Below are 9019 nucleotides of genomic sequence, written 5' to 3'. Positions count from 1 at the left end.
GAACATAAACCTTGGTTCAATGGTTTCACTCAATAGCATCAATAACAAGTAGAAATCAATACCGGGAGAGTTTCCCCTATCAAACAATCAAGATCAAACCCAAATTGCTACAGCGGTGACGAGGTGCTGCGGTGGAGATGGCGGTGATGATGATGAAGATGATGGTGATGGCGATGGAGATGATGTCCAGTGATACGTCTCCGACGTATCGATAATTTCTTATGTTCTATGCCATATTATTGATGATACCTACATGTTTTATGCACACTTTATGTCATATTCGTGCATTTTCTGGAACTAACCTATTAACAAGATGCCGAAGTGCCGGTTCTTGTTTTCTGCTGTTTTTGGTTTCGAAATCCTAGTAACGAAATATTCTCGGAATTGGACGAAACGAAGACCCGGGGGCCTATTTCGCCACGAACCTTCCGAGAAGACCGAAGAGCATACGAAGTGGGGCCACGAGGTGGCCAAACCACATGGCGGCGCGGCCAAGGGGGGCCGCGCCGCCACTGTGGTGTGGGCCCCTCGTCGGCCCCCGACTCTGCCCTTCCGCCTACTTAAAGCCTCCGTCGCGAAACCCACGATGCGAAAAACCACGATACGGAAAACCTTGCGAGACGCCGCCGCCGCCGATCCCATCTCGGGGGATTACGGAGATCTCCTCCGGCACCCTGCCGGAGAGGGGATTCATCTCCCGGAGGACTCTACACCGCCATGGTCGCCTCACGGAGTGATGAGTGAGTAGTTCACCCCTGGACTATGGGTCCATAACGGTAGCTAGATGGTTGTCTTCTCCTCATTGTGCTTCATTGTTGGATCTTGTGAGCTGCCTAACATGATCAAGATCATCTATCCGTAATACTCTATGTTGTGTTTGTCGGGATCCGATGGATAGAGAATACCATGTTATGTTAATTATCAAGTTATTACATATGTGTTGTTTATGATCTTGCATGCTCTCCGTTACTAGTAGAGGCTGCGGCCAAGTTTTTGCTTTTAACTCCAAGAGGGAGTATTTATGCTCGATAGTGGGTTCATGCCTGCATTGACACACGGGACGGTGACGAAAGTTCTAAGGTTGTGCTTTGTCTTGTTGCCACTAGGGATAAAACATTGGCGCTATGTCCGAGGATGTAGTTGTTGATTACATTACGCACCATACTTAATGCAATTGTCTGTTGCTTTGCAACTTAATGCTTGGAAGGGGTTCGGACGATAACCTGAAGGTGGACTTTTTAGGCATAGATGCAGTTGGATGGCGGTCTATGTACTTTGTCGTAATGCCCAATTAAATCTCACTATACTTATCATGCCATGTATGTGCATTGTTATGCCCTCTCTATTTGTCAATTGCCCGGCTGTAATTTGTTCACCCAACATGCTTTTATCTTATGGGAGAGACACCTCTAGTGAGCTGTGGACCCCGGTCCATTCTTTAACATCGAAATACAAATCTGCTTGCAATACTTGTTTTTCTTGTTTTCTCTGCAAACAATCATCTTCCACACAATACGGTTAATCCTTTGTTACGGCAAGCCGGTGAGATTGACAACCTCATCTGTTTCGTTGGGGCAAAGTACTTTGGTTGTGTTGTGCGGGTTCCACGTTGGCGCCGGAATCCCTGGTGTTGCGCCGCACTACATCCCGCCGCCATCAACCTTCAACGTGCTTCTTGGCTCCTCCTGGTTCGATAAACCTTGGTTTCTTTACGAGGGAAAACTTGCTGCTTGTGCGCATCATACCTTCCTCTTGGGGTTGCCCAACGAACGTGTGAAATACACGCCATCAAGCTCTTTTACGGCGCCGTTGCCGGGGAGATCAAGACACGCTGCAAGGGGAGTCTCCACTTCTCAACCTCTTTACTTTGTTTTTGTCTTGCTTTATTTTATTTACTACTTTGTTTGCTGCATTATATCAAAACACAAAAAAATTAGTTGCTAGTTTTACTTTATTTACTTGTCTTGTTTGCTATATCAAAAACACAAAAAAATTAGTTTACTTGCATTTACTTTATCTAGTTTGCTTTATTTCTTGTCTTGCACTCTATATTAAAAATACAAAAAAAATTAGTTACTTTTGTTACCATGTCTAGCTACGAACCCGTTACTTCTTCGCTGAAGAATTAGTCTTCACTTTTAAACAAGGGGATGAGGAGAGTTTTAAGGATGCTTGGTCTAGAATTTTTACTTCTTATCGTAAAGCTGAACCTCAAATGACTCTAAGTTTGCTCCTTAGTAATTTTTATTTTGGTCTTATGATTCGCTATAGATATGCCTTGGATGCTCTAGTGGGAGGAGATTTCCTCCATTGTAATGGGGATCAAGCTTTTAATGCCATAAAGAAGTTGGTTGCATCACATGATTCATCTAATAATTTTGATTCAGCCCTTATTAGCATTCATAATAGATTAAATACTCTTGAGACAAGTGCATCTCGCTTAAATGAAAATTATGGATACATTCAGTAACTCGTCTTGATCAAGTTTTAGTTAACTACGAACCTTCATTGTGGAAACCCACTATTAAAATTGTCATAGGTGACCAAACTCTTCGTGCTAATTGTGATATTATGACTGAATTTTGCCTAATGCCTAAGGGTATTCATAAATCTTTGAAACTTTGGGAATTCACGAAGGGGAGAAGGAATAACTCTTATTGATAACTCTGTTATAATTCCTAAAGGGATAGCTGCGGGTGTGCATACAACCATTCTTGGGATAACAATATCCATTGATTACCTTGTCATTGAATGCGCGAGGAACAGGACAAATCACACTCGGAAGATCCCTGCTTGAAATTATTGGGAGCGAGTCATAGACGTGAGAGAAGGCACCATAAAATTCACCTCTACACCCGGGGGTAGTCATATATTCCCTAAGCCAAAGAGTAAGGACAAGAAAGGTAAGGGTAAAGCCCAAGGTAATGTCAATGCTTCATCTCGCGATAATACTTGATATACACTTTACGCGCCTAGGTGAAAGGCGTTAAAGAAAAGCGCTTATGGGAGACAACCCATGTTTTTACTACAGTATTTTTGTTTTATATTTGTGTCTTGGAAGTTGTTTACTACTGTAGCAACCTCTCCTTATCTTAGTTTTATGTTTTGTTGTGCCAAGTAAAGTCTTTGATAGTAAAGTAAGTACTAGATTTGGATTACTGCGCAGTTCCAGATTTCTTTGCTGTCACGAATCTGGGTCTACCTCCCTGTAGGTAGCTCAGAAAATTAAGCCAATTTACGTGCATGATCCTCAGATATGTACGCAACTTTCATTCAATTTGAGCATTTTCATTTGAGCAAGTCTGGTGGCCTAATAAAATCCATCTTTACGGACTGTTCTGTTTTGACAGATTCTGCCTTTTATTTCGCATTGCCTCTTTTGCTATGTTGGATGAATTTCTTTGATCCATTAATGTCCGGTAGCTTTATGCAATGTCCAGAAGTGTTAAGAATGATTGTGTCACCTCTGAACATGTGATTTTTTATTATGCACTAACCCTCTAATGAGTTGTTTCGAGTTTGGTGTGGAGGAAGTTTTCAAGGATCAAGAGAGGAGTATGATGCAATATGATCAAGGAGAGTGAAAGCTCTAAGCTTGGGGATGCCCCGGTGGTTCACCCCTGCATATTCTAAGAAGACTCAAGCGTCTAAGCTTGGGGATGCCCAAGGCATCCCCTTCTTCATCGACAACATTATCGGGTTCCTCCCCGAAACTATATTTTTATTCCAGTCACATCTTATGCACTTTGCTTGGAGCGTCGGTTTGTTTTTGATTTTTGTTTTGTTTGAATAAAATGGATCCTAGCATTCACTTTGTGGGAGAGAGACACGCTCCGCTGTAGCATATGGACAAATATGTCCTTAGGCTCTACTCATAGTATTCATGGCGAAGTTTCATCTTCGTTAAATTGTTATATGGTTGGAATTGGAAAATGCTACATGTAGTAACTCTAAAATGTCTTGGATAATTTGATACTTGGCAATTGTTGTGCTCATGTTTAAGCTCTTGCATCATATACTTTGCACCCATTAATGAAGAAACACTTAGAGCTTGCTAATTTGGTTTGCATATTTGGTTTCTCTAGAGTCTAGATAACATCTAGTATTGAGTTTTGAACAACAAGGAAGACGGTATGGAGTCTTATAATGTTTACAATATGTCTTTTATGTGAGTTTTGCTGTACCGTTCATCCTTGTGTTTGTTTCAAATAACCTTGCTAGCCTAAACCTTGTATCGAGAGGGAATACTTCTCATGCATCCAAAATACTTGAGCCAACCACTATGCCATTTGTGTCCACCATACCTACCTACTACATGGTATTTATCCGCCATTCCAAAGTAAATTGCTTGAGTGCTACCTTTAAAATTCCATCATTCACCTTTGCAATATATAGCTCATGGGACAAATAGCTTAAAAACTATTGTGGTATTGAATATGTACTTATGCACTTTATCTCTTATTAAGTTGCTTGTTGTGCGATAACCATGTTTACGGGGACGCCATCAACTATTCTTTGTTGAATATCATGTGAGTTGCTATGCATGTTCGTCTTGTCTGAAGTAAGAGAGATCTACCACCTTTATGGTTGGAGCATGCATATTGTTAGAGAAGAACATTGGGCCGCTAACTAAAGCCATGATTCATGGTGGAAGTTTCAGTTTTGGACACATATCCTCAGTCTCATATGAGAATAATAATTATTGCCACATGCTTATGCATTAAAGAGGAGTCCATTATCTGTTGTCCATGTTGTCCCGGTATGGATGTCTAAGTTGAGAATAATCAAAAGCGAGAAATCCAAAATGCGAGCTTTCTCCTTAGACCTTTGTACGAGCGGCATGGAGGTACCCCATTGTGACACTTGGTTAAAACATGTGCATTGCAAAGATCCGGTAGTCCAAGCTAATTAGGACAAGGTGCGGACACTATTAGTATACTATACATGAGACTTGCAACTTGTAAGATATAACTTTCATAACTCATATGCTTTATTACTACCGTTGACAAAATTGTTTCATGTTTTCAAAATAAAAGCTCTAGCACAAATATAGCAATCGATGCTTTCCTCTTTGAAGGACCATTCTTTTTACTTTTATGTTGAGTCGGTTCACCTATCTCTCTCCACCTCAAGAAGCAAACACTTGTGTGAAGCTGTGCATTGATTCCTACATACTTGCATATTGTACTTGTTATATTACTCTATGTTGACAATTATCCATGAGATATACATGTTACAAGTTGAAAGCAACCGCTGAAACTTAATCTTCCTTTGTGTTGCTTCAATACCTTTACTTTGATTTATTGCTTTATGAGTTAACTCTTATGCAAGACTTATTGATGCTTGTCTTGAAGTACTATTCATGAAAAGTCTTTGCTTTATGATTCACACTTTTACTCATGTCATTACCATTGTTTTGATCGCTGCATTCACTACATATGTTTACAAATAGTATGATCAAGGTTATGATGGCATATCACTTCAGAAAAATTATCTTTGTTATCGTTTTACCTGCTCGGGACGAGCAGAACTAAGCTTGGGGATGCTTGATACGTCTCCGACGTATCGATAATTTCTTATGTTCTATGCCATATTATTGATGATACCTACATGTTTTATGCACACTTTATGTCATATTCGTGCATTTTACGGAACTAACCTATTAACAAGATGCCGAAGTGCCGATTCTTGTTTTCTGCTGTTTTTGGTTTCGAAATCCTAGTAACAAAATATTCTCGGAATTGGACGAAACGAAGACCCGGGGGCCTATTTCGCCACGAACCTTCCAGAAGACCGAAGAGCATACGAAGTGGGGCCACGAGGTGGCCAAACCACATGGCGGCGCGGCCAAGGGGGGGCCCGCGCCGCCCTGTGGTGTGGGCCCCTCGTCGGCCCCCGACTGCGCCCTTCCGCCTACTTAAAGCCTCCGTCGCGAAACCCCCGATGCGAAAAACCACGATACGGAAAACCTTGCCGAGACGCCGACGCCGCCGATCCCATCTCGGGGGATTACGGAGATCTCCTCCGGCACCCTGCCGGAGAGGGGATTCATCTCCCGGAGGACTCTACACCGCCATGGTCGCCTCCGGAGTGATGAGTGAGTAGTTCACCCCTGGACTATGGGTCCATAGCAGTAGCTAGATGGTTGTCTTCTCCTCATTGTGCTTCATTGTTGGATCTTGTGAGCTGCCTAACATGATCAAGATCATCTATCTGTAATACTCTATGTTGTGTTTGTCGGGATTCGATGGATAGAGAATACCATGTTATGTTAATTATCAAGTTATTATTACATATGTGTTGTTTATGATCTTGCATGCTCTCCGTAACTAGTAGAGGCTCTGGCCAAGTTTTTGCTTTTAACTCCAAGAGGGAGTATTTATGCTCGATAGTGGGTTCATGCCTGCATTGACACCAGGACGATGACGAGAAAGTTCTAAGGTTGTGCTTTGTCTTGTTGCCACTAGGGATAAAACATTGGCGCTATGTCAGAGGATGTAGTTGTTGATTACATTACGCACCATACTTAATGCAATTGTACTGTTGCTTTGCAACTTAATACTGGAAGGGGTTCGGACGATAACTCGAAGGTGGACTTTTTAGGCATAGATGCGGTTGGATGGCGGTCTATGTACTTTGTCGTAATGCCCAATTAAATCTCACTATACTTATCATGCCATGTATGTGCATTGTTATGCCCTCTCTATTTGTCAATTGCCCGACTGTAATTTGTTCACCCAACATGCTTTTATCTTATGGGAGAGACACCTCTAGTGAGCTGTGGACCCCGGTCCATTCTTTAATACTTGAAATACAAATCTGCTGCAATACTTGTTTTACTTGTTTTCTCTGCAAACAATCATCTTCCACACAATACGGTTAATCCTTTGTTACGGCAAGCCGGTGAGATTGACAACCTCACTTGTTTCGTTGGGGCAAAGTACTTTGGTTGTGTTGTGCGGGTTCCACGTTGGCGCCGGAATCCCTGGTGTTGCGCCGCACTACATCCCGCCGCCATCAACCTTCAACGTGCTTCTTGGCTCCTCCTGGTTCGATAAACCTTGGTTTCTTTCTGAGGGAAAACTTGCTGCTGTGCGCATCATACCTTCCTCTTGGGGTTGCCCAACGAACGTGTGAAATACACGCCATCATCCAGCTCGATGACGGTGACGATGGCGTCGATTTCCCCCTCCGGGAGGGAATTTCCCCGGCGGATTCCTGCCCGCCGGAGAGCTCTTTTCTCTCTGGTGTTCTCCGCCCCGCAGAGGCGGCTGTGACTCTTCGCGACCTACCCTCTGGAGCTTAGGTTTTCGGGACGAAGGGTTTCGCGAAGAAAAGGAGGCGAAAGGGGCTGTGGGGCCCCCACACCACAAGGTGGCGCGGCCAGGCCATGGGCCGCGCCGGCCTGTGGTCTGGCCCCACCTTGGGTCTTCTCGGCTCCCCCTTCTGGCTTCCTTCGTCATCTGGCTCCGAAATATTGCATCCTGACGGTGCTTTTTCCAGCAGAATCCTGGCTCCGGTGCGCGATCTCCAAATAATCATGAAACATGCAAAATAGATGAAATAAAATAAGTATTGTGTCCCAATATGAAATATATCAATGAATAACAGCAAATTATGATATAAAATAGTGATGCAAATTGGACGTATCAGTCCCCAACACACCAAATACACTTGTCAGATGTATAGGTGCACTAGTTCGGCGAAGAGATAGTGAAATACAAGTAATATGGATGATTATAAGTAGTAATTGCAATCTGAAATAAAAATGGCAGCAAACGAACATGTAGCAGAACTTGTTGGAAACAGTGTTTCAATGCTTAGAAACAAGGCCTAGGGATCATACTTTCGCTAGTGGACACTCTCAACAATGATCACATAAATAAATAACTTCTCTTCACTTGTGCTACTTTCAAACACTCTCTTGTTGGATAACAAACACCATTCATTGTGTAGGGCTACAAAAGCACACCTCAAGCCGGAGTAAACAAGCTCCACAACATCCGGAGTTCATATTAAAGTAACCTCTAGAGAGCATAATAGACCGTTGCAATTTAGACCGAGTACTAACATAGCATACACACTGTCACCAATAGCTATTAAAGGAGGAATAGATCGCATCAATACTATCATAGTAATAGTTAACTTCATAATCTACAAGAGATTACAATCATAACCTACGCCAAGTACTACATGATGCACACTACTCGTCAACTTTACATCATGGAGGAGGAATAGACTACTTTAATAACATCACTAGAGTAGCACATAGATTAATAGTGATACAAAGCTCATGATCACATAAAGATCACACCATGGGAGAGAAAGATGAACCACATAGCTACCGGTAGAGCCCTCATCCTCGGGGGAGAACTACTCCCTCCTCATCATGGGAGTCAGCAGCGGCGATGAAGATGGCGGTGGTGTTGATGGAGATGACTTCCGGGGGCAATTCCCCATCCCGGCGGCGTGCCAGAACAGAGACTTCTGTCCCCCGAAACTTGTCTTCGCGATGGCGGCGGCTACGGAACTCGTCGTGGAATATGACTGGATGTTTTAGGGTTTTCGCGACGGAGATTATATATAGGCGAAGGGGCGATGTCGGTGGAGCCAGGGGGCTCCCTCCCCATAGGTCGGCGCGGCCAGGGGGCCACCCGCGCCGCCATATGGTGTGGGTCCCTTGCTGCCTTCCTTGACTCCTCTTCGGTGTTCTGGAAGCCTCCGTGGAAAATAAGACCTTGGGCTTTTGTTTCGTCCAATTCCGAGAATATTTCCTGTGTAGGATTTCTGAAACCAAAAACAGCGAGAAACGAGAACTGGCGCTTCGGCATCTTGTTAATAGGTTAGTACCGGAAAATGCATCAAAATGATGTAAAGTGTATATAAAACATGTGAGTATTGTTATATAACTAGCATGGAACATAAGAAATTATAGATACGTTTGAGACGTATCAAGCATCCCCAAGCTTAGTTCCTACTCGCCCTCGAGTAGGTAAACGATAACAAGGATAATTTCTGA

Source organism: Lolium rigidum, chromosome 1, assembly GCF_022539505.1.
Source record: "Lolium rigidum isolate FL_2022 chromosome 1, APGP_CSIRO_Lrig_0.1, whole genome shotgun sequence".
In the NCBI taxonomy this organism is placed as follows: domain Eukaryota; kingdom Viridiplantae; phylum Streptophyta; class Magnoliopsida; order Poales; family Poaceae; genus Lolium; species Lolium rigidum.
The sequence above is the reverse complement of the archived record's forward strand: the minus strand, read 5'-3'. Positions refer to the sequence as shown.